This window comes from Muntiacus reevesi, chromosome 14, assembly GCF_963930625.1.
Source record: "Muntiacus reevesi chromosome 14, mMunRee1.1, whole genome shotgun sequence".
NCBI classification, from domain to species: domain Eukaryota; kingdom Metazoa; phylum Chordata; class Mammalia; order Artiodactyla; family Cervidae; genus Muntiacus; species Muntiacus reevesi.
The window spans coordinates 26,525,621-26,553,441 of NC_089262.1; positions in this window are offsets into that span (position 1 = coordinate 26,525,621).

Below are 27,821 nucleotides of genomic sequence, written 5' to 3' on the forward strand. Positions count from 1 at the left end.
TTCACAGAACAAAGGGACCGAGATTCTGGATGGTTGGCATCCACCGGGAGGGTTGCGGCGAGACACAGGGCGCAGGCACCTGACCGGCGCGGGCGGGGACTGGGGCTGGGGACGCGGAGGGAAGAAGGCGCACGCACGGGACTGGAGTCGGCGGAATCTGAGACTGGGACCGCGGAAGGGAGTGGGCGCGCACACCGGGGGAGAGTGCGCCCATCAAGCGCCAAGCCCCTGGCTGCCTGGACCGCTCTGACGGGGAAGGCACAAAGAGCAGGCGCAGCTTTCTGTTCCGACATTTTGCAGAACACCCGAGGGCTGGAACCGCGCATAGCGCAGGGCACACTCCATATAGAGCAGCCGGAGCCTGAGCAACGCCGGCCCCGCCCTGCAGCGTCAGCCCCTTCCCGCAGCGCGACGGAACTAGCTACTTGAATAAGAATCCACCTCCGCCCGCCTATGTCAGGGCGGAAATGAGGCCCTGAAGAGACCGGCAAACAGAAGCCAAATAAACAAAGGGAACCGCTTCAGAAGGGACAGGTGCAACAGATTAAAATCCCTGTAGGAAACACTGACTACACCGCAAGGGGCCTGTAGATATCAAGAAGTGTAAGCTGGAACGAGGAGCTATCTGAAACTGAGCCGAACCCACACTGATCGCAACAGCTCCAGAGAAATTCCTAGATATATTTTTACTTTTTTTTTTTTTTAAGTGAGAAAAAAAAATTTTATTTTATTTTATTTTTTATTTTTTATTTTTTCTCTTTTATTTTCCTTTAAAATTCCCTATTACTCCCCCATTACTCCTTAACTTTCATTTTCATAAATTCTTACGGTTTTTTTAGTTAGGGAAAATTTTTTTTTCCTCTTTTTTTCTCTTCTTTTTTTTTTTTCCCTTCTTCTCTTCTATTTTCTATTTTTCTTTTTCTCTTATTTCTTTTAAAGTCCTCTAGTACTCCTCTACTACTCCTTAATTTTTCATTTTCAATACACTATAACCTTACAAAGAAGAAAGGAAAAAAAAGAAGCAAAGCCCTATTTTTAAACCAAACCTCATATATATTTCTAAAATTTTTTGGGGGGTGTTTTTGTTTTTGTTTTTAACATATTATTTTTAAGAGTCTAACCTCTACTCTAGATTTTTAATTTTTGTTCTTCAGTATATGATATAGACTGTGAACATTTAAGAATCCAATATTCAATTTCCATTTTTATTCAGGAGTGTGTTGATTATTCTCTCCCAATCTTGACTCTCTGTTTTCTACCTCAGAACACCTCTATTTCCTCCTTTCCCCTTCTCTTCCCAATCCAACTCTGTGAAGCTTTGTGGGTGTCTGGGCTACGGAGAACACTCTAGGAACAGACGACTGCGTAGATCTGTCTCTCTCCTCTTGAGTCCCCCTTTTTCTCCTCCTGCTCATCTCTATTTCCCTCCTCCCTCTCCTCTTCTTCATGTAACTCTGTGAACCTCTCTGGGAGTCCCTAACGGAGGAGAATCTTTTCGCCATTGACCTAGAAGTTTTATTATCAGTGCTGTATAGTTGGAGAAGTCCTGAGACTACAGGAAGAATAAAACTGAAATCCAGAGGCAGGAGACTTAAGCCCAAAACCTGAGAACACCAGAAAATTCCTGACTACATGGAACTTTAAGTAATAAGAGACCGTCCAAAAGCCTCCATACCTACACTGAAACCAACCACCACCCAAGAGCCAACAAGTTTTAAAGCAAGACATAGCACGCAAATTTCCCAGCAACGCAGGAACATAGCCCTGAAAGTCAACATACAGACTGCCCAAAGTCACACCTAACACATAGACCCATCTCAAAACTCATTACTGGGCACTCCATTTTTCTCCAAAGAGAAGAAATCAAGTTCCACACTCCAGAACACAGACACAAGCTTCTCTAACCAGGAAACCTTGACAAGCCAATCGTCCAACCCCACCCACTGGGTAAAAACTCACAATAAAAAGGAACCACAGACCTCCAGAATACAGAAAGCCCACTCCAGACACAGCAATCTAAACAAGATGAAAAGGCAGAGAAATACCCAACAGGTAAAGGAACATGACAAGTGCCCACCAAGTCAAACAAAAGAGGAGGAGATAGGGAATCTACCTGAAAAAGAATTTAGAATAATGATAATAAAAATGATCCAAAATCTTGAAAACAAAATGGAGGTACAGATAAATAGCCTGGAGACGAAGACTGAAAAGATGCAAGAAATGTTTAATAAAGACCTAGAAGAAATAAAAGAGAGTCAATTAAAAATGAATAATGAAATGAATGAGATCAAAAACACTCTGGAGGGAACCAAGAGTAGAATAAAGGAGACAGAAGATAGGATAAGTGAGGTAGAAGATATAATGGTAGAAATAAATGAAGCAGAGAGGAAAAAAGAAAAAAAGATCAAAAGAAATGAGGACAACCTCAGGGACCTCTGGGACAGTGTGAAACGCCCCAACATTCAAATCATAGGAGTCCCAGAAGAAGAAGACAAAAAGAAAGGCCATGAGAAAATACTCGAGGAGATAATAGCTGAAAACTTCCCTACAATGGGGAAGGAAATAGCCACGCAAGTCCAAGAAACCCAGAGAGTCCCAAACAGGATAAACCCAAGGCGAAACACTCCAAGACACATATTAATCAAATTAACAAAGATCAAACACAAAGAACAAATATTAAAAGCAGCAAGGGAGAAACAACAAATAACAAACAAAGGGATTCCCATAAGGATAACAGCTGATCTATCAATAGAAACCCTCCAGGCCAGAAGGGAATGGCAGGACATATTGAAAATAATGAAAGAGAATAATCTACAACCTAGATTACTGTACCCAGCAAGGATCTCATTCAGATATGAAGGAGAATTCAAAAGCTTTACAGACAAGCAAAAGCTGAGAGAATTCATCACCACCAAACCAGCTCTTCAACAAATGCTAACGGATCTTCTCTAGACAGGAAATGCAGAAAAGTTGTATAAACGTGAACCCAAAACAACAAAGTAAATGGCAACGGGACCACACCTATCAATAATTACCTTAAATGTAAATGGGTTGAATGCACAAACCAAAAGACAAAGATTGGCTGAATGGATACAAAAAGAAGACCCCTATATATGCTGTCTACAAGAGACCCACCTCAAAACAAGAGACACACAGACTAAAAGTGAAGGGCTGGAAAAAAAATATTTCACACAAATGGAGACCAAAAGAAAGCAGGAGTCGCAATACTCATATCAGACAAAATAGACTTTCAAATAAAGGATGTGAAAAGAGACAAAGAAGGACACTACATAATGATCAAAGGATAAATCCAAGAAGAAGATATAACAATTATAAATATATATGCACCCAACATAGGAGCACCGCAATATGTATGGCAAACGCTAATGAGTATGAAAGAGGAAATTAATAGTAACACAATAATAGTGGGAGACTTTAATACCCCACTCACAATTATGGATAGATCAACTAAACAAAAAATTGACAAGGAAACACAAACCTTAAACGACACAATGGACCAGCTAGACCTAATTGATATCTATAGGACATTTCACCCCAAAACAATCAACTTCATCTTCTTCTCAAGTGCACACAGAACCTTCTCCAGAATAGATCACATCCTGGGCCATAAATCTGGTCTTGGAAAATTCAAAAAAATTGAAATCATTCCAGTCATCTTTTCTGACCACAGTGCAGTAAGATTAGATCTCAATTACAGGAAAAAAATTGTTAAAAATTCAAACATATGGAGGCTAAATAACATGCTTCTGAATAACCAACAAGTCATAGAAGAAATCAAAAAAGAAATCAAAATATGTATAGAAATGAATGAAAACACAACAACCCAAAACCTATGGGACACTGTAAAAGCAGTGCTAAGGGGAAGGTTCATAGCATTACAGGCTTACATCAAGAGAGAAGAAAAAAGCCAAATAAATAACCTAACTCTACACCTAAAGCAATTAGAGAAGGAAGAAATGAAGAACCCCAGGGTTAGTAGAAGGAAAGAAATCTTAAAAATTAGGGCAGAAATGAATGCAAAGAAACTAAAGAGACCATAGCAAAAATCAACAAAGCTAAAAGCTGGTTTTTTGAAAAAATAAACAAAATTGACAAACCATTAGCAAGACTCATTAAGAAACAAAGAGAGAAGAACCAAATTAACAAAATTAGAAATGAAAATGGAGAGATCACAACAGACAACACTGAAATACAAAGGATCATAAGAGACTACTACCAGCAGCTCTATGCCAATAAAATGGACAACTTGGATGAAATGGACAAATTCTTAGAAAAGTATAACTTTCCAAAACTGAACCAGAAAGAAATAGAAGATCTTTACAGAACCATCACAAGCAAGGAAATCTAAACTGTAATCAAAAATCTTCCAGCAAACAAAAGCCCAGGACCAGATGGCTTCACAGCTGAATTCTACCAAAAATTTAGAGAAGAGCTAACACCTATCTTACTCAAACTCTTCCAGAAAATTGCAGAAGAAGGTAAACTTCCAAACTCATTCTATGAGGCCACCATCACCCTAATTCCAAAACCAGACAAAGATGCCACAAAAAAAGAAAACTACAGGCCAATATCACCAATGAACATAGATGCAAAAATCCTTCACAAAATTCTAGCAAACAGAATCCAACAACATATTAAAAAAAATACACCATGACCAAGTGGGCTTTATCCCAGGAATGCAAGGATTCTTTAATATCCACAAGTCAATCAATGTAATACACCACATTAGCAAATTGAAAGATAAAAACCATATGATTATCTCAATAGATGCAGAGAAAGCCTTTGACAAAATTCAACACTCATTTATGATTAAAACTCTCCAGAAAGCAGGAATAGAGGGAACATACCTCAACATAATAAAAGCTATATATGACAAACCCACAGCAAGCATCACCCTCAATGGTGAAAAATTGAAAGCATTTCCCCTGAAATCAGGAACAAGACAAGGGTGCCCACTCTCACCACTACTATTCAACATAGTCTTGGAAGTTTTGGCCACAGCAATCAGAGCAGAAAAAGAAGTAAAAGGAATCCAGATAGGAAAAGAAGAAGTGAAACTCTCGCTGTTTGCAGATGACATGATCCTCTACATAGAAAACCCTAAAGACCCTTCCAGAAAATTACGAGAGCTAATCAATGAATATAGTAAAGTTGCAGGATATAAAATTAACACAGAAATCCCTTGCATACCTATATACTAACAATGAAAAAACAGAAAGAGAAATTAAGGAAACAATCCCATTCACCATTGCAACAAAAAGAATAAAATACTTAGGAGTATATCTACCTAAAGAAACAAAAGACCTATACATAGAAAACTATAAAACATTGATGAAAGAAATCAAGAGGACACAAACAGTTGGAGAAACATACCATGTTCATGGATTGGAAGAATCAATATTGTCAAAATGGCCATTCTACCCAAAGCAATCTATAGATTCAATGCAATCCCTATCAAGCTACCAATGGTATTTTTCACAGAAGTAGAACAAATAATTTCACAATTTGTATGGAAATACAGGAAACCATGAATAACCAAAGTAATCTTGAGAAAGAAGAATGGAACTGGAGGAATCAACCTGCCTGACTTCAGACTCTACTACAAAGTCACAGTCATCAAGACAGTGTGGTACTGGCACAAAGACAGAAATATAGATCAATGGAACAAAATAGAAAGCCCAGAGATAAATCCACGAACCTATGGACACCTTATCTTTGACAAAGGAGGCAAGGATATACAATGGAAAAAAGACAACCTCTTTAACAAGTGGTGCTGGGAAAACTGGTCAACCACTTGTAAAGGAATGAAACTAGAACACTTTCTAACACCATACACAAAAATAAACTCAAAATGGATTAAAGATCTAAATGTAAGTCCAGAAACTATAAAACTCCTAGAGGAGAACATAGGCAAAACACTCTCCGACATAAATCACAGCAAGATCTTCTATGACCCACCTCCCAGAATATTGGAAATAAAAGCAAAACTAAACAAATGGGACCTAATGAAACTTAAAATCTTCTGCACTACAAAGGAAACTATAAGTAAGGTGAAAAGACAGCCTTCAGATTGGGAGAAAATAATAGCAAATGAAGCAACAGACAAAGGATTAATCTCAAAAATATACAAGCAACTCCTGAAGCTCAATTCCAGAAAAATAAATGACCCAATCAAAAAATGGGCCAAAGAACTAAACAGACATTTCTCCAAAGAAGACATATAGATGGTTAACAAACACATGAAAAGATGCTCAACATCACTCATTATCAGAGAAATGCAAATCAAAACCACAATGAGGTACCGTTACACGCCAGTCAGGATGGCTGCTATCCAAAAGTCTACAAGCAATAAATGCTGGAGAGGGTGTGGAGAAAAGGGAACCCTCTGACACTGTTGGTGGGAATGCAAACTAATACAGCCACTATGGAAAACAGTGTGGAGATTTCTTAAAAAACTGGAAATAGAACTGCCATATGACCCAGCAATCCCACTCCTGGGCATACACACCGAGGAAACCAGATTTGAAAGAGACATGTGCACCCCAATGTTCATCACAGCACTGTTTATAATAGCCAGGACATGGAAGCAGCCTAGATGCCCATCAGCAGATGAATGGATAAGGAAGCTTTGGTACATATACACCATGGAATATTACTCAGCCATTAAAAAGAAATCATTTGAATCAGTTCTAATGAGATGGATGAAACTGGAGCCCATTATACAGAGTGAAGTCAGCCAGAAAGATAAAGAACTTTACAGCATACTAACACATATATATGGAATTTAGAAAGATGGTAATGATAACCTTATATGCAAAACAGAAAAAGAGACACAGAAGTACAAAACAGACTTTTGAACTCTGTGGTAGAAGGTGAGGGTGGGATGATTCAAAAGAACAGCATGTATATTATCTATGGTAAAACAGATCACTAGCCCAGGTGAGATGCATGAGACGAGTGCTTGGGCCTGGTGCACTGGGAGGACCCAGAGGAGTCGGGTGGAGAGGGAGGTGGGAGGGGGGATCGGGATGGGGAATAAGTGTAACTCTATGGCTGATTCGTGTCAATGTATGACAAAACCCACTGAAATGTTGTGAAATAATTAGCCTCCAACTAATAAAATTTAAAAAAAAAAAAAAAAAAAGGAAGAGAGAAAGGGAATTCTTGACCAAGATAAAGAAGTAATTTTGAAGAAAGGGCCACTTTCAGAATAACCAGACTACAGTTGTTGATAGTCAACTGAACATCGTATCTTATATTTCAAACTTTTCAATGCTGCTACTGTTGTTTCTTCAGTTTTGTCTGACTCTTTGCAACCCTATGCACTGTAGCCCGCCAGGCTCCTCTGTCCACGGGATTCTCCAGGCAAGAACAGCAGAAAGAGTTGCCATGCCCTCCTCCAGGGAATCTTCCCAACCCAGGGACTGAACCGATATCTCTTATATCTCCTGCATTGGCAGGTGGATTCTTTACTACCAGCACAACCTGGGAATCTGTATACAAATGAACATTATCTATATACAAGTTTTTCAGTATCTTGTCATCAAATATCACCTGGACCTGGGAGATCCAGAAAACTCTTTCAGTAGAGTCAAATAACTGTCTAATGAAGTGAAGAGAGCAGATGATTTACCACTCTTATTTACTCTAAGCAACTTCTTTATTTTAAATATGACTGTATTCTGGAACTAATGATACTTTAGATGGAGTTACCAAGTAGAATGCTAAATGATTGCATCATACTACATAAAGAAAGGATGAGTATTGGGGAAAAAAATAAAGTAAAACATACTCTTATTTTTTCTTTTTAATTAATGTAAAACATAATTTTACAAAGTAAGAATAGTAACAAAACTCATTGTTTATAGTATATGTAAAAGCTAAACAATGTCATGCAAGGGAGGAACTATGAGTAGTATTCTTTCATAAGGAACCTACCCTACATGTGTGATTCACTTTTAAGGCTTTTGTAAACACAGGCTAAGGTATTTGTTGTTGCTATTTAGTTGCTAAATCATGTCTGACTATTTTGCAACCCCAAGGACTAGACTGCCAGGGTCCTCTGCCCATGGGATTTCTTAGGGAAGAATATTGGAGCTTGTTGTCATTTCCTTCTCCAGGGATCTTCCCAACCTAGGAATCAAACCCACATCTCCTGCATTAACAGAAGGATTCTTCACCACTGAACCATCAGGGAAGCCCAAAATACTATATAATCCACACCAAGTATAGATTTATATATAAAAATTATAAACCCACAAATTTCATCTTCTTAAGTAAAAGATGAATACAAGGGCTCCTGTCTTCAGAGTTCACATGAATCCAAATTTTTTGTCTTTAAAATCATAATTTCACAGGTGCATTTGTGTGACTAAAACCTTACTATATTTGATGCCACATGAATATTATGATTATTTCTTACACTGAATTTATAGAAGTTTATCTTTCTACTTTTCATAAAATGTTATTAATATACAGCCATTAGCTATGTGAATGTAAAGAGAAAAAGCAGTCCAAAAGTAATACTTGCCTGAGAGGAAATTTTCATCAAACTGCAGCCTTTTAACGTAGAGATATGTATTTGAGAACACATTTTGTAAGATATTACCAGTAAAAGTCATACATCCATAGTGTTAATTAATGTGCTACATTTGATAATAAATTGTGCAGAAAGCATGAGTAAAGAGCTGAAAAACTAAATGCCAATGTGTTCTTAGAAAAATTCATGATATATATATATATTTGGATATTTTAACCACAGAAAAGCAAACATCAAAGATAAAGTGTCATCACCATTTTAATTACCATACATATGTTTGTAATCACTGGAATTTCTGAAATGAATGAGGAAAGAATTATTTTAAAAAGATACTTCAAAGAACACATGAGATTTTATAACTTCATTAAAATTATTTAAAATTCAGTGAAAGTTGTAATCCCTTTCCAGGTAAATAGTCATATTATACTGCAAAATGTAGCAGTAAAATAGAATAATATGTAAAAATAATATAATTCATAAACTTGCATGTTGGTGAAGGAGGAAACTGGGTGGGACGATGGTGAAATGCAAATAAAAAGTTTTAAAACCTGAAAAAAAAAATAAATAAAATGTAAATTTCATCATTGACTCTATAAACATATTCAAAAATTTTTAATAATTTGACTGAATGTGAGGTATTGAATAAGAAAAACCAATTACTGTTCATAGGCACATCTTATAAATGCATAGCATATGCATATCAGAGAGTACACACAACTTTTTCTATTATGAAAGACACTGGTTATATAAGTTATGTTGCAGTGTAAAATCCATTAAAGCATCACAACAATTGAAGTAGGTCAAGACCTGGCCTTAGGGCTAAACTTCTGAAGTCAAAGAATTTCTCAGCTATCGGGGAAGACACAAACCTTCAGAATCACAGGAACCATTTTTTTTTCACAGTTCTTCAAGAAATTGATAGCACTTCTAACTTCATGAAATGTTTATGCTGCCGTCATTAAAGAGAATAATAGAGCTATATTTAGTGAATAGAATTGAACAACATCCTCCAAGTAGATATGTGCAATCACTGACAAATTAATAACTATAAATTATTAAAAATTAATGAACATCCAAGTTTTACTTTATCAGGAAAGAAAGATGAAACACTCATTCCCAGGATTCAAATAAGTATCTGGGTCAGAATTTTTAGCTTTAATTTTAAATACTCCTATTCAGAAATAAGAAATTATACTTTAAGGAGAATTTACAAATCATGATTTTTTTCCACATGTTATTCTGAATATCGGAAACAGAGCAGAAAATAATTAGTCTTTTAACCAGTGTGTATTCAGAGGTAAGAGAACCAATGAAAACTAAAGTAGACATTTCAAAATAGTACTTTTCTAACACTACTGTAGTAATAATGATAAAAAATAAAAATAAATATCTCTGGTGCTAAAAATATAAATAAATCAAAAGCAATAGCCAGATGAGGTAACTAATAATTTTATATATTCTTTGATACTGATATAGAATGATGCAGAACATTCAGATCAGACTCAAAAGAATCAGAGAACTTACACAGGATGAAACTAATAATTTCAGAAGTTCAGTGTGCTGTTTGAGCCATAAGCTAGTTATAATTAATACATTTGTATTCTTCATATATTTGAATATATGGAAGGCAAATATATATGAGGCAGAATGAGAAACACACCATTTTTACTGGTTATATTATTATTTTAATTAGAAAATCATGCAATTTTAAAATAATAATAGCTCATCATAGTCATTACTAATATATTTTTCTAACATTACACTTGAGTGAACATAGTTAACTTTTTAAGACTCTCTAAGCAGCGTGTAGGCCTTATTTTATTTTGCTTAAGTTTTTCCAATCTTTTAAAATAATTATTATTTAGTTAACATGATATTTAGGTTCTGTGAATTTGAGCTATAGATCTTCCAGAAAACATTTATCAGTACAGCTCCATTTCACTGTGTCTGATATTCTATGTTTTCTGGAGATACATAATGGAATTTTTTTTTCCCAGCTTCTTATGAAAATTTCAATGTACATTTAACTGTATTTGGGTCCCTATTGTTTAATTTTTTTTGTTCCCTTTTCAAATGCCCATTTTATATTAAAAAAAAAATCATCTTTTAACCTGATTTAAAATTGGCCTTATTTTACTAATTTGGGTCATTGCATCAATTTCTGTCAGTTTAAATGGGCCTTTTCCTTCCCAGGTGAAGTAACACTGAGCAGACACTGAACGCTTTTTCAGGTCAATCTTTTCTTAAAGATTAATTCTGTTAAATGTCCCTTGAATTCATTTAATGCTTAAAGAGTCTATCTGTTGTCATTAGCAGCATTCTATAAAAATAGTTCACTTTTACATCCATGTTATTTCATCCAAAATTAAATAAATATGATATAAATTTACAAGAGAAAATACCTAATACAAGGATATATTAGAAGTCTTATTATCAGGCAAAACAACTTTCTTTTCCTTTCATTTGTTTTTTCAACAAGTATATAAGTACTTTATATTTTCATAGCATTGTATGAAGCATAGGCCCAAAAGGTGAGTAAAAAGTGAAATGTGCTCTCTGGGATCTTTGCCTAATAATGGAGATTGAATATATTCTTAAGCATGCAATATAGAAGGCCATTCAACAGAAATATGATATGTATCACTTGTGGGAACCAATCCTAAAGTGACAATATCAATACAATTTCTATACATTTGCAGTTTCTCTGTGTTGCTATGTATAGCTTCAGCAGGCAGCCAAATAATTTCCCCTTTACAGAATTCCTTTGACATAAATTGTCAAAAAAAAACAGGCTTTTCATGGTCTGAAGAGACTGCAGTTATTAGCTGGTAACAATATTCTTCTGAATTCTAAATTATAATCAGTCAAATTAATATTTCATAACAGCATCATACGTTGGTCATGATTTGGTGACAGGACGATAGATATTCAAAGAAATGTTCAGTTAAGTGAGGTACAAATTTAATTAACAGCTTTAAGGATGTATAGCTAGAGGTTCTAATCATGTATCTGCCTTTGTCACATTGTACTCTCAGACCACAATCTCTTTTGCAGATTTTTTTCTTATCAATAGATGGGGAAACAGTGGAAACAGTGTCAGACTTTATTTTGGGGGGCTCCAAAATCACTGCAGATGGTGATTGCAGCCATGAAATTAAAAGACGCTTACTCTTTGGAAGGAAAGTTATGACCAACCTAAATAGCATACTAAAAAGCAGAGACATTACTTTACCAACAAAAGTCTGTCTAGTCAAGACTATGGTTTTTCCAGTGGTCACATATGGATGTAAGAGCTGGACTGTAAAGAAAGCCGAGCACCGAAGAACTGATGCTTTTGAACTGTGGTGTTGGAGAAGACATTTGAGAGTTCCTTGGACTGCAAGGAGATCCAGCCAGCCCATCCTAAACAAAATCAGTCCTTAATATTCATTGGAAGGACTGATTCTGAAGCTGAAGCTCCAATACTTTGGCCATCTGATGGGAAGAACTGACTGCAAGGAGATCCACCCAGTCAGTCCTAAAGTATATCAACCCTTAATATTCATTGGAAGGGCTGAGTCTTTTTGGCCATCTGATGCAAAGAGCTGAGTCATTGGAAAAGACCCTGATGCTGGTGAAGATTGAAGACAGGAGGAGGAAGAGACAACAGAGGATGAGATGGTTGGATGGCATCACCGACTCAATGGACATGAGTTTGAGCAAACTCCAGGAGACGGTGGAAGATGGGAAGCCTGGTGAGCTGGCAGTTCATGTGGTCACAAAGTGCTGGACACGACTTAGTGACTGAATAACAAAAGGCATCGGTTATAATACTAGTGCGATGTCTTAAACTCTTCAATAATATTTGGTTGTAAATTGAAATGGTAAAAATTTTAAACTAATGGAAAAGCATATAAATAAATTGATCAACTGGCCTAAACAAAAACTGGATGACTCTGGCAAGATCCAAGTCTATTGGCTTCTATATTTACTCTCTTTAAAATGTCTTAATCTGTACAGTTGCTTAATCTGTACTGCCAGCATTAGAGTAAATGATTTCTAAACAGGTTTTGCATGCATGCATGCTCAGTCACCTCAGTCATATTGGGCTGTTTGCCAACCCGTGAACCGTAGCCCACCAGACCCATCTGTCCATGGGATTTTCCCAGCAAGAACACTGGAGTGGGCTGCCACGCCCTCTTCCAGTGGATCTTTCCAACCCCAGGATCAAACCCACATCTCCTGTGTCTCATGCACTGCATACCAATTCTTTATTGCTGAACCACTAGGAATGTGCAAACAGGCTATAGATATACTATTCATGTTTAAAAGCACAAGTCTAATAAAAAGCATTAGCCTGAGAGAAGAGATGTTTTGATCATTGAACTCTCCTGACAACCCCACAATTCATCTCGTTTAATAAGCCACCTACAATGGTTACCTAAATTTCATATGTGATTTGTAATTTACTCCATGTTAAAAATGACATCTGCTGAAAACCATGTAAAAGGAAAACAACTCTTAAATCTACCTCTTCTAAGGTAGAAATTAAAGAAGTCTTAGATTCTAGGACATATATTCTTCCCTTTGGGCTTCCAAAATATGAAGGCTTATTCCACTATAGAAAAAATTGTCCCCTAGAGTAGCAAGTAGCAGAAAATGATATACTCCAGTGATCAGAAAGAGAGAACATATTTTATGCTCCCCCCCACTTTATTAACTCAGCTTTTTCACAATCACATTTAGTAAACAGCATTGAATGTGTACCCTGTCTATGGCCAGTGCTATGAAAGATGCTTAAACCAGGGGGCACCTGTACATAGCAGTGAGTAATGAGTAGCAAGGAAGTTTGCCTGGGGTGGGAGAAAAGACGGACATGCTTTTAAACCAAAAGAAAAAAAAAAAGCAAATCTACCCAAAATGATTAATTCTCATGCTTTCAAGAAATTCTATTTGGTACTAGGCTCTATAAATCATGGATTCCTCCCAAGAAAAGTTTTCATCATTCAGCTAAATCACAGTAGAGAGATTTGCTTAGAATTTATCATTTAGATCACAGCTGAAAAAGTAAATAGATTTAAACCCTTTGAATCTGACTGGAACTGCATATGCAAGAGTTCTTTTCCTGGCATCTTGTTTGCATTGAATGTGTAGAGATGATTTGCTATCATTGTGCTCACAGTCAGATGTCTGCAAACACAGGTTCCTAACACAGGCCGCAGTAAATACACACCACATGGGCACTGACACACGAAGTAATCACTACGATGATGCTGGCATCCATAGACATCTTTAATTGGAGATGTTAGCTGTACACAAACAATATAGCTCCAGCTTACAATTACCATTTTTACAAGATTATTTTTTCAGTTCTGTGAATTAAAAATTCCTGGGACTTTTCTGTTCTTTTGTGTGATAACAAATTATTCTGCTCTGCATAGTTTACATCCTCATGACTATAGTGGTCTCAAAACCATATGGCACATGTTAATGTAATCAGTTATGTCTCCCTCACATAAGAAAGGTCCATTCTTATTGGATTCATCCCAAACTCTGTTAGGAAAAACAGTCTTTCTACAGAAGATACAAGGTGTTGTGCAGTTAACCAATAAGAATGCCTTTAAAATGAAGAAAATGTTTATACTTCATTAGCACTCTCATTGTCAGGATGTAAATGCATTTCTAACACTGTTGGAAACAGGTCTTTTGGCTTTTCCACATGTATTACTCTTGAGGTACAGAATCATGGAATTCATTTAGTTAAAAACATTTCACTTGACATTTACAGTAGTTTAAGCAACTATATAATAGTACATAAAAGATAAATTCTACTGTAGAACTATTTGACTTTAAAATATATGAGGATTTTTTAAATAATATTCAGTGGTAAAAAAGATAAAGCTATAAATGAAAAAATGATTCATTTGACTACATGAAAATTGGAGGCGAGGTTCTGAAATAAACAGCATTATACATACATGTGCATGTATGCTCAGTAGTGTCCAGCTCTTTGCAACCCCATGGACTTTAGTCTACCAGTTCCTCTTGTCTATGGAGTTTTCTAGACAAGAATACTGGAGCAGGCTGCCATTTCCTACTACAAAGATGAGATCTATTTATTTATTTATTTTTACCCTTTCCTTGGTAACCCATTATGAATGAATACCATAAAATGAGTACTGTTTGTTCTATATAAATTAGAATCCACTATAAATTTTCATAGTACAAATTTACAACTTCCCTTCTTTCTGTTCTTTTCTTTTTATTGTCACTCAAGAGGACATTATATATAAGCACATTGTCTGAATTCTGTCTGAACAAGCAAATCCTTGCTCTGGACTTGTCCTGTAGGAATTCTCAGGGAAGGGTATTATCCTGGAAATGCAATATTTCCCTGTGCTATGAAACTAGCCCTATGAATTCTCAGGTCATAGGCATAGGATATGAGATTACAATAATGGGAAATTAGACTTTTGAGATGACAAGTGTGACAATATTTCAGGTTATTTTTTATATAATGGACATATTAATAGTAAATTTGTTTACATGTAATAGTGTAATCTTACTAAAGAAAAAGTTAAAGAATAAGATGGTTTTCAATAGTTATTCTTTGCAAAAAATAAAATTTATTGTACAATGATTTAATTCTACATGCCATATTATTCATATATCCACATAAAGAATCACAAAAATATTGGTAAAGTCAGTGGGTTTATTATGTGAAAATTAATGATCAAACCCTATTTACACATTTAAGTCACATTGTTTTTACAATATTCTAAACCAAATTATTAGTTGCAAGAATAATTTTACTTCTACATTCTTCCTAACCATGTGATATATTGTCCCCAAAGTTAATAGACACATTTAGGAGTGTGTGTATGTATGTGTGTGTGGTATGGTATGTGCATGTTTCAATTTTTTAGGAACAACAATTTGCCCATCTTTAGTTCAGTTCAGTTCAGTTCAGTTCAGTCCTTCAGTCATGTCCAACTCTTTGTGACCCCGTGAATCACAGCACACCAGGCTTCCCTGTCCATCACCAACTCCTGGAGTTTACTCAAACTAATGCCCTTTGAGTCGGTGATGCCATCCAGCCATCTCATCCTCTGTCGTCCCCTTCTCCTCCTGATCCCAATCCCTCCCAGCATAATGTTTTGTAAATATAAGCATATGGAAAAGTCAATTTTTCATTCCAGAAATGATGGAATAGGAGGTGACTGGTGTCAAATGTTTTGTTGAAAGCCAGCAGAGTTGAATGTAAATGTAAAAAGCACATTTAATCAAATATATGAGAAAGCTGCCCCAATCTATAGGGGACTGGTGCATGGAGGTGAGCACAGAATGGAACTGCTGGGACGGTGGACCTCTTCTTATTCCAATGGTGTGTCTGAGAAGCTGAGACGTGAGCAGTCTCCAGTATACTCACCAAAGAACGACTGAAGTTCAGGACCCAGCAAGAGGGCTGATCCATGGCAAATACCCAGATTTTGAGTAAAATTTGTTGTTAGGAACTGAATTCTCACTTTCAATTATCTAAATCCTTGATTTGTTTATGGTAATATGAAAGTGATTCTACCACCAGCCTGGCTACTTATTAAAACAGGCAAATCCTTGCTCTAATAAAATATTATCAAAGGAACAAATTATCAGAACATTTTCTCAGGTAAAATGAGAAATGCACAGAAATAAGAGTAAACAAGGACAATGATTAAAAGCCAAGAAAGTATAAATAAAAAACTATAAAAAATGAATTCTCTGGATTTCCAGTTAGGGATATCACACATCGACTGTAAAGGATTGTGCTTACAAAATTAAAAGATAAAAACCTGGATAACATAAAACAATAAATAATTTATAAAATTAATAAAATAATAAAAATATTTTATTTTGTTTATACTATTTTATTATTTATATTATTTTATTTGTTTTATAAAGTAATTTATAAAACAATAAACAATTAAATTCATAAATTGAAAAACATAGATTAAACATTTAATGGTTGGAGTTAACAGTAAAAAAATAAGGCATTTGGTAATCTTGGATATAGATGAGATGAAAAGATCCAAATTAGGCATGAAGACAAAAAAAAAATGGTAAAAAATGAAGTGAATATCATATACAAACAATGTGGAAAAAGAGAGTATTTCCATGAATCATATATGATTGGAATCTCAGAAAGGGGAAAGAGAAAATGAGGCTGTGTAACATCTCAAGGTAACAGATGGCAGTTTTCCAAAAGTGATGAAAACATCAATATTTGCCCTCATTAAGTTTTACTAGTCCAAAGTTTCTGAAATACAAAGTAAGCTAAACTAAAGAATATCATTATAAAACTGCTAAAGACTAAGTATAAATAAAAAATAAAAGATAGTTTAATTAGCTAGAAAAAAGGGTACAATCCTGTATCTATAATGTAAATAAAAAAGAGACTGAACTCCTACTGTACTGGGATAATTACATTGGACATGGAATTCTGGGTTGATTGAGTTTGTGAAATTGGTGCTCATTGCTTTAAAAATATTAATCCACTGTCTTCTGGCCTCTGTTATTTATGATAAGACTTTGGATATCATGTGTAGCAATGTTTCTATTACTAGGAATTTTCTTTCTTCTGTCTGCATTCAGTATTCTCTATTTTTCTCAGCTTTTAGCATATGGTTTGATGCCCCTTTCTTTTCTTTGTATTTATGCTATTTTGAGTTGACTGAGATTCATGACTCTGTATGTTTTGTATTTTATTAAATTCAGTAAATAGAGGTCATTATTTCTTTCAGAATATTTCTACCCTATTGTCCTTTTATCTGATATTATACCTTACTGACCCTCTGCCCCTTATTTTTTAAAAATACTTTTACTTAGTATCCTTAAGATTGAAAAACATCTATTGATCTGCCTTTCTACTAACTGGAACTATTTTTTTGCTGTCACTAATCTGCTATTAAGGACCCTCTAGGAAGATTTCATTTCCCACATTATAATTTTAAGTTCTTAAATTTATCCTTTCACCTATTATTTTTCATAGAATTTATCACAATTATATTTTCATTGAACTGTTTGAATATATTTAACATAGCTGCTTTAAAGTTTTGCTAATCACAAAATTTGGCTCATCTCAGCTCCTATTATTCTAAATCATGCATTACCTTAACCTTTTTTTTTTTAACAAGTTTAGTAACTTTTAATCTTATGTTCAACATTGAATATGGAATATTTTACACAAATAATGCTGGAAGAAACCCTGAACAACTGTGTAGAAAAGCATAAATCTTTATACCTATTTCAGACAATGTATAAAAATGTGTAACAGATCTGAGACTGAAATATAAGTGTCAAACTGTAAAACTTCTAGAAGCCATTTTAAGACGATATCTTTGCAATTTTTACATAGGTAAAAATCAGTAAAAAGAAGACAAATAATGTAATTTAAATGGGAAATATTTGAATAAGTATATTGTTCATAAAAGAAGATACCTCAATTGTCTATGAGTACATTCAATGGTTTTTCATACTGTTAAACGTAAGAAATGTAATGAAAAAATGAGATAATATTATAAAGCAACAAGACGGCTAAAATCTAAAACGTTGGTGATGCCAAATGTTGGTGAGAACTTCCAGCAACTGGAACCTTTACACTGCTGACAAAGATGTAAATTCATTTAATCATTTGGAAAAACTGTTTGACAGTTTCCAATAAAATCAAACACATGTCTAGTCTCTGACTCAGAAATTTCACTTCTAGGCATTTAAGATAATTTTATTTTCTTACTTTAAGTCATAGACATTAGTGAACTTCTTCCAATATCCTTTCTTTACCATTTTACCTGCTCTTCTATACCATAGCTCCCCAATACTATTCTTTTCTTCTTTCAAATTTCAAAAATAATTCAATCAACAATCAAATCAGCCAAACAACTCCAACTGTGTTTCTGTCTCCCTGTTTTCCTGTATCCTGTCTCTCTCTATCACACACACACACACACACACACACACACACATATATTTTCTCTCTTTCTCTCGCCCCTGCAACTCCACCACCCATGCCATTCCTGGAGCATATTCTATGCATGATTTTAATCCTCCTAGCCTTTGGGCCTCTCTATATTTTCACTTCCATGTCCCTTCACTTAATGATGGGCAGAATGAGAGCCACAGAGCTTTTCATAATATCCAACTCATTTCCAGTGATTGATTGGATCCAACAAGGACAACTGAAGCCCAAATGACAAAATAACAACAACAACAAAAACAAAAACCAGCAATGGACTTATAAACCAAGTCCTGATACAGGTAGCAAGAGTTTCTGCCTTTTTTGGGGGGAAATTTCCCATCTCTTCAGAAGAGGTCCAAGAAAGAGAAGGACATCGCATGTCTGCACATATTTGAAAATGTTGTAGAATCTCTCATCAGTATGGAGAGAAAAGAGTGATAGTGGCAGATGTGTTGACTCAAGCAACCCTCACATCTATCTGCCAAAAGGCCAATGACTATGTTAGTATTTTTAAAAAAACCTATTATTCAAACTAGAAGGTTGTTGTTTGGAACAATATTTCAATAAAGTCAAATATTGCTTACATGTAGAATCTATATAAAAAGGATATGAATGAACTTATCTGCAAAACAGAAATAGTATTACAGATTTAGAAAATAAACTTATGATTACCTGGCGATAAGGAGGGGGGCATAAACCGTAAGGTTGAGATTGACATATAAGCATTACTATATAAAAAATAGGTAACTAACAAGGGACTGCTATATAGCACAGGGAACTCCACTCAAGGCTTATATGAGAAAAGAATTTGAAAAGGAGTGAATATATGGATATGTATAACTGATTCATTTTGCTATTCACCTGAAACTAATGTCATATTGTAAATCAACTTTACTCCAATAAAAATTAAAAACAATACTTAATTGAAATAACATAGCTTTACAATAAGGCTCAAACATGCTTGAGTATTAGGAACTACTTTTTAGAAGAATAGGAGAGTGTGAAATGGGTTAACACCACATGAAAGACATATGGTTCAATAAAAGATAAATAATGAGGAGGAAATAATAAATTCTTCCATAAAAGTCTGCAGCGAGGAGGGAAAGACAGTAAAATGTTATGCACTATGTTCTGTTTCTCATATAATAAAAATGATTCAGTTCAGTTCAAATCAGTCGCTCATTTCTGTCTGACTCTTTGTGACTCCATGTACCACAGCATGACAGGCCTCCCAGTTCATCACCAACTCCCAGAGTTTACTCAAACTCATGTCCATTGAGTCAGTGATGCCCTCCAACCATCTCATCCTCTGTTGTCCCCTTCTCCTGCCCTCAATCTTTCCCAGCATCAGGGTCTTTTCAAATGAGTCAGATCTTTGCATCAGATGACCAAAGTATTGTAGTTTCAGCTTCAACCTCAGTCCTTCCAATGAACACCCAGGACTGATCTCCTTTAGGATGGACTGGTTGGATCTCCTTGCAGTCCAACGGACTGTTAAGAGTCTTCTCCAACACCACAGTTCAAAAGCATCAATACTTCTGTGCTCAGCTTTCTTTATAGTCCAACTCTCACATCCATATATGACTACTGGAAAAACCATAGCCTTGACTAGACGGACCTTTGTTGGCAAAGTAATGTGTCTGCTTTTTTAATTAGCCATTTAATAAACTAAGTGCTAAAAGTATGTTTTTCTTAATTCTCAATTGGATGTCAGAAATATATAACTTTAAATAACATAAAAATATTTTTCTTTAAACATTTGACAGTTCTTTGAAAATATTCAGTTCAGTTCAGTTCAATCGCTCAGTCATGTCCGACTCTTTGTGACCCAGTGAAGTGCCGCACGCCAGGCTTCCCTGTCCATCAACAACTTCCAGAGATTGCTCAAACTCATGTCCATTGAGTTGGTGATGCCCTCTCATCATCTCATCCTCTGTCATCCCCTTCTCCTCCTACCTTAAATCTTTCCCAGAATCAGAGTCTTATCCAGTGAGTCAGTTCTTCACATCAGGAGGCCAATGTATTGAAGTTTCAGCTTCAGCCTCAGGCATCCAAAGAATATTCAGGACTGACTTTGTTTAGGATTGACTGGTTTGATATTCTTGCAGTCCAAGGGGCTCTCAAGAGTCTTCTCCAACACCACAATTCAAAAACATCAATTGTTTAGCACCCAACTTTCTTTATGATCCAAATCTCACATTCATACATAACTACTGGAAAAACCAGTAGTTTTGACTAGACAGACCTTTGATGGTAAAGTAATGTCTCTGTTTTGTAATATGCTGTCCAGGTTGGTCATAGCTCTTCTTTCAAGGAGCAAGTGTATTTTAATTTCATGGCTGCAGTCACCATCTGCAGTGATTTTGGAGCCCAAGAAAATAAAGTCCCCTACTGTTTCCACTGTTTCCCCATCCATTTGCCATGAAGTGATGGGACTCTATGCCATGACCTTTGTTTTTAAAATGTTGAGTTTTAAGCCAGCTTTTTCAGTCTCCTCTTTCACTTTCATCAAGATGCTATTTATTTCTTCTTCACATTCTGCCATAAGGGTGGTATCATCTTCATTTCTGAGGTTATTGATATTTCTCCAGGCATTCTTTATTTCAGTTTGTGCTTCATCCAGCCTGGCATTTCACATTAGGTACTATGCATTTAAGTTAAATAAGCAGGGTGACAATATACAGCCTTGACGTACTCCTTTCCTAATTTGGAACCCATCTGTTGTTCCATGTCCAGTTCTAACTGTTGCTTCTTGACTTGCATACGGATTTCTCAGGAGGCAGGTCAGGTGGCCTGGCATTCCCATCTCTTTCAGAATTTTCCACAGTTTGCTGTGATCTACACAGTCAAAGGCTTTGGCATAGTCAATAAAGCATAAGTAGATTTTTTTTTCTGCCCTCTCTTGCTTTTTCTATGTTCTAACAGATGTTGACAATTTGATCTCTGGTTCCTCTGACTTTTCTAAATCCAGCTTGAATATCTGGAAGTTCTTGGTTCAAGTACTGTTGAAGCATCACTTGGAGAATTTTGAGCATTACTTTACTAGCATGTGAGATGAGTGCAATTGTGTTGTAGTTTGAACGTTCCTTGGCATTGCCTTTCTCTGTGTGGAATGAAAACTGATCTTTTCCAGTCCTGTAGCCACTGCCCAGTTTTCCTAATTTGTTGGCATACTGAGTGTAGCATTTTCACAACATCACCTTTCAGGATTTGAAATAGCTCAACAGGAATTTCATCACCTCCACTAGCTTTGTTCATAATATGATGCTTCCTAAGGTCGACTTGACTTTGCATTCCAGGATGTCTGGCCCTAGGTGAGTGATCATACCATCGTGATTATCTGGATCATGAAGATCTTTTTTGTACAGTTCTTTTTTGTATTCTTTCCACCTTTCTTAATATCTTCTGCTTCTGTTAGATCCATATCATTTCTGTCCTTTATTGTATCCATCTTTGCACAAAATGGGCTTTCCTGGTGGCCCAACTGGTAAAGAATCTGCCTGCAATGCAGAAGTTCTGGGTTCAACCCCTGGGTTAGGAAGATCCCCTGGAGAAAGGAATGGCTACCCACTCCAGTATTCTGGCTTGGAGAATTCCATGGACTGTACAGTCCATGTGGTTGCAAAGAGTTGGACACGACTGAGTGACTTTCACTTTCAAGGATACTTTTTGCATGAAATGTTCCCTTGGTATCTCTAACTTTAATGAAGAGATCTCTAGTCTTTCCCATTCTATTGTTTTCCTCTATTTCTTTGCATTGATTACTAAGCTAGGCTTTCTTATCTCTCCTTGCTATTCTTTGGAACTCTGCATTTACATGGGTATATCTTTCCTTTTCTCCTTTGCTTTCAGGTTCTCTTATTTTCTCAGCTATTTGTACGGCCTCCTCAGACCACCATTTTTCCTTTTTGCATTTCTTTTTCTTGGGGATTGTCTTGATCACTGCCTCCTGTACAATGTCACATACCTCTGTCCATAGATTTTCAGGCACGCTATTTATCACATCTAATCCCTTGAATCTATTTGTCACTTTCACTGTATAATCATAAGGGATTGATTTAGGTCATATCTGTAGCTTCATTTTATATAATCCAAATATCATTCACATGTGATGTTTTAGCATTTTCTCCCCAAATTGACAGATATCTGATACAACAGCTTCAGTAACAGGTCTTTAATTAACACAATTATATATTAATGAAGAAAAATTAACCTATGTAAATTAACCTGTCCATTATTCAGTGGCTAGAGTACAGTTTAGATGTTTGAAAATGTGCTCTCTTAGAACAAGATAAAAGTAATTACATGTGTGTTAATGGGCAAATTAATTTTATGTGGTCAATATTGTTTTAAACCTCACAGTTAACTATTTTACAAGCATAAGAATTTTCTAAAGGGTATGACATTCTTTATCTTATTTGACAGGTAAAATTTTAAATTGCTAAATTCTCAAGTGAATCTTTTAAGGAAACACATTTTAATTTTTCTGCAGTTTTGTTATAATTGGATAGTGTCTACACAGTAAGAAAATTGCCAGTTGATGGAATGTAATTCTCTAAAACTATCTGATGAAAAAAATCAAAACGTTGGCTGCATCTGACTGAATATTTTTTCTAAATAGCCTAAGGTTAACCTATATACCTAGAGTAAATGAATAAACTATAATTGGCACAAGTATTTGTTTACACTGGTATATTTGTATTTATCTAGTAGATGAAATATTCAAATTCATAGATATTTTAATTTTAAATTGGGTTAATTGATCTTAACGTGTAGCATTAATTTGTTTTCTGAAATGTGTCATGACCATTTATTATATTCATGGGTTTTATATTTTGAAATTAAAAAGACTAAAATTACTAAATTATGAGAGTAGACTCAATAGGTTTGTTTACCTTTGCTCCTCCCCATTTTGGCAATGATGGAGTAAGAGGTACTGAATTTGGCTTCCTGTCTTAAACATCTAGAAAACTGAACAAAATATACTGAAGTTTTTTCAGACGGTTGGTATACAGAGCACAAGGCTATGATGCTGAGACAAGAAAAAATTAGGTAAACCCTTGAACTGTCCAGGCTTCATGCAAGGAAGTGCATTCTGAGCCATGGGGTGGTAAAGGAGATCAATAAAGTGTGCCAGTCTTACTAAGATGAGGAGACCCAGATAAGAGTTCATGGATATAGCTGGAGGTGGTGAGACGGGTTTCTGAAGAGAAGCAAGCAGTCAAGAAAAGAGCTTCAAAGCTTGTATTCCCTTAAATCTTTATTGAATACTAAGTTATTCATATAGAGGGTCAAACTCTATAAGGTGATTCAGTAGAGCAACTAGATAGGAGCTGAAATGTTCCCAGAGGTCACAAAAGGCCGGAAATAATTTCTGCTGACCCCAGATCAGAGTCTTCAGCAATCAAATGCAACATTTACTAGAAATTCCAGAAGGATCTTATCTAAGTAAGGGAAATACATCACTCAGAAAGTAAGTGCTATTTTAGAAAATCTTAACAAAATGTTAAAATAAACCTCATAACGATCACACAGAACTGGGAGAAACTCAACAGCCCACCAAAATAAAGAGCCAAGCATTTATCACAGGAAGTCTAAAAGATTCAGAGACATTCAACAACAGTAAGTTACTAGACATGCTAAGACATAGGAAAGTGCAAAATATAACTAGTAGAGTAGAAAAAAACCTCAAATGATAGAGAAGGTGCAAAAGATGGCAAATACATTAAAACAGGTATTAAAAATAAAATAAAGATTGTAAAGAAATACATAAAGGTAATAAAGAGGAAAATGGAAGATACATATTTTTTAAAAAAAGATCCAAATTTACTGTTTAAAATGAAAGTGTCTTTTTCATTTGATATAATCCCACTTGCTATACTTTCTTTCAATGCTTGTATTTTTGGCCCTAACCAAAAAACATTGCCTATACCAGAGTCAAGAATTTCCCCTATTTTTTTTCCAAAACTTTCACAGTTTCAGGTCTTCTGTTTAAGTCTTTAATTCATTTGCCTTTATTTTTATGTGAGGTATAAGCCTAACTGTTTTGTGTGTAGATATACAGTTTTCCTAATTCCATTTGAGACTATCTTTTCCCCATTCTGAGTCCATGGCACAAAGATTAGTTGGCTGATTATATATGCGTGAGTTCATTTCTGGACTCTATCCTCTTCAAGGGCTTCCCTGGTGGCCCCAGTGGTCAAGAACCTGCCTGCCAATGCAGGAGACGTGGGTTTGATCCCTGGGTCAGAAAGATCTCTTGGCAAAGAACTGGCAACCTACTCCAGTATTCTTGCCTGGGAAATCCCATGGACAGAGGAACCTGGCGGGCTACAGTTTATGGGGTCGCATAATAGTCGAAAACTTAGACTTAGTGACTAAACAACAACAAATCATTTCCAAAGGTTTGTATATCTGTCGTGATGCCAGTATCACACTTTTTAAAATTACTGTGGATTTAACAATCTAAGTATCCATTAACAGATGAATATATAAATAAAACGTGATATATGAATATAACGGACATATCATGAAGTCTTTAAAAAAGATGGAAATCCTGCCATTTGTGACAACATAGATGAACTTGGAGGCTAATTGAAATGCCAGTTGCAGAAGGACAAATATTGCATGATTCCACTTTCTTGAGTTATATAAAGTAGATAAACTCATAGAAGCAAATAATACAACAGTGATTGTTGGAGACTGGGAGCTGGGGAAAATGCAGAATTATTATTGAGTGCACTAGACAGATATTTACTGTGTCTCAGCTTCAATGGGAATATCTACAATATTTCATAGATACTATTTATTCATTTTAAACTGCATTTTATAATTTAGAGTTGTTACTAGATACATCATACCCCAAATTCCAGTTAACCTTATGAAGATTTATAAATTAATTCTACATAACTTTCTGGAATCCTGATAAATTTGGTTGAATATCAATAAAATAATTTTCTTTATATATATTAGGAAAGAATAGTAGTAAAAATGATGATCAGATTAAAACAAGGAATCAGGAATTGACAAGCAATATCCAAATACTGGAACTGGTGAGAACAGTCTTCTTCTTCTTTTTTTTTTCCTCTGAGGACAATCTACTTTACTCAATCTTCTGATTCAAATGTTAATCTCTTCTCAGAATTATCTTTATAGATCCAGAAATAATGCTTATTAGCTACTTCTGGGCATCCTTTAACCTTGTCAAGATGACATATAAAACCATTGCAACTTCGATGTGAGTTACAGAAGTACCCAGCTTTAAAGGGAGGGAATTTAAGGAGAGACCTGGCATGCTGCAGTTCATGGGGTCGAAAAGATTTGGACTGGGCAACTGAACAGCAACAACAACAGCAATTGGGATCCCTACTTCTTGATAAGTGAGTTTCTATATATCATGAATGCATGTGGGATAGTGTAGTATAGTAGTCAGAACAATTATCCCTTGATAAAGGATCCTCATCCAACTCCCTGAAACTTGTGAATATACGACCTTACACAGCAAAAAGATTTTGTAGATGTGACTGAGATTAAGAACCTTGAGATGGAAGAACATCTTGGATTATAAAAATTAGCTCAAACCTATGAGTCATTCAAAGTGGAGAGCCTTTCCTGACAATGGTCAGAGAGAAAAATGAGTAAAAAACTAGGATCAGAAAGATGCATAATAATAACTTTATAGATTAAGGAAGGGAACCAAAGGTGGAAGAATGTGAGCTGCCTCTAGAAATTGGAAAAAGCAAGAAATTGGATGTTTCCTCTAGAGATTCTGGAAAGGAACTCAGCCCTGCCAACATCTTGATTTTACCCAATGTTAGATTACCCTATTTGCTTCTGACCTACAGAATTGTAAGATAATAAATTTGTATTGTTTCAAGCCAAAAATTTGTGGTAAGTTTTATAGCAACAGCATACAAATAAAACAGAATATTTCATAAAGATCATTTTTGTTACAGAGGACACTCTGCATATAAACCCTTTCTACATTCCAGCTGACCCCTAAACCAGGCATGCACTGATCATACAATAAGCAGAGTAGCTAAAATAACTGAATCCTCCTACCCTTCTGCCAGGAGATCCAACCAGTCCATCCTAAAGGAAATCAGTCTTGGGTGTTCATTGGAAGCACTGATGTTGAAGCTGAAACTCCAGTACTTTGCCCACCTGATGTGAAGAGCTGACTTATTTGAAAAGACCCTGAGTCTGGGAAACGTGGTAGGCAGGAGGAGAAGCAGACAACAGAGGATGAGATGGTTGGATGACATCACTGACTCAATGGACATGAGTCTGAGTAAACTCTGGGAGCTGATGATGGACAGGGAAGCCTGGCGTGCTGCAGTCCATGGGGTCACAAAGAGTGGGACACAACTGAGTGACTGAACTGAACTTACCCCTTCTGAAGGGCAGAGATTTGTAGTTTGAGTACAGACAAGGTAAATTGATACAAAAGAAAATAAAGTCTTGATTGTTAAGAGAAACCAAAGAAAATCTATAATGTATTTACAAATTCAAAATTCAGTTTACATTTCATACATATGAATAAAAATATGAACCATATTTAGGGAGAACATCATTAATGAAGACTGACCAGGAGCCAGTCCATATGTGGAGCTAGCAAGTATTTTAAAGAGTCTACTATATAAAAACTGAAAAAAAATGTTAAATCTTGTCATAATGACTACAAAGGGAATATCAGTAGAGAGGTATTAATAAAAACCATAAAATAATTAATTGGAATTTACAGAACACAACATCTTGTATGAAAAAGTAAATATATGGGCCTAAGAAGAGATTGTGCCTAACATAATAGAGAGGTATTAAATTTGATCAATAAAAAGAGTCAGGTCGGTGGAATATGAGAAAAGTTTTTAAAAACTGAAAAAGCTGAGTGTCAATTACTTTGAGACAATAAATACCAAAGGCTTAATAATAATCTGATAAGAATAAATAACCAGAAGAAAAGAAAAAAAAATGGACCCGAAAAAGTATTTAAAGACATATGGCCAAAATCTCCTACACTTGGGGAAATATTTCAAGTAAAAGATTCAAGAAAACCAGCAAATTCTAAGTAGATAAATAAAGTGAAAATGACATATAGACAAATCACAGCCAAATTGCCAAAAAAAAAAAAAAAAAAAAAAAACAATGAGAGAAAATCTTGAAAATAGGCAAAGAAAAGCAACACATTAAATTTAGTGGATACAAAATACAAATAACTTTTGTCCTATCCACAGAATCAATGAAAAAGGATACTATTAAGAATTTTATATCCATTAATTGTACCAATGTTTT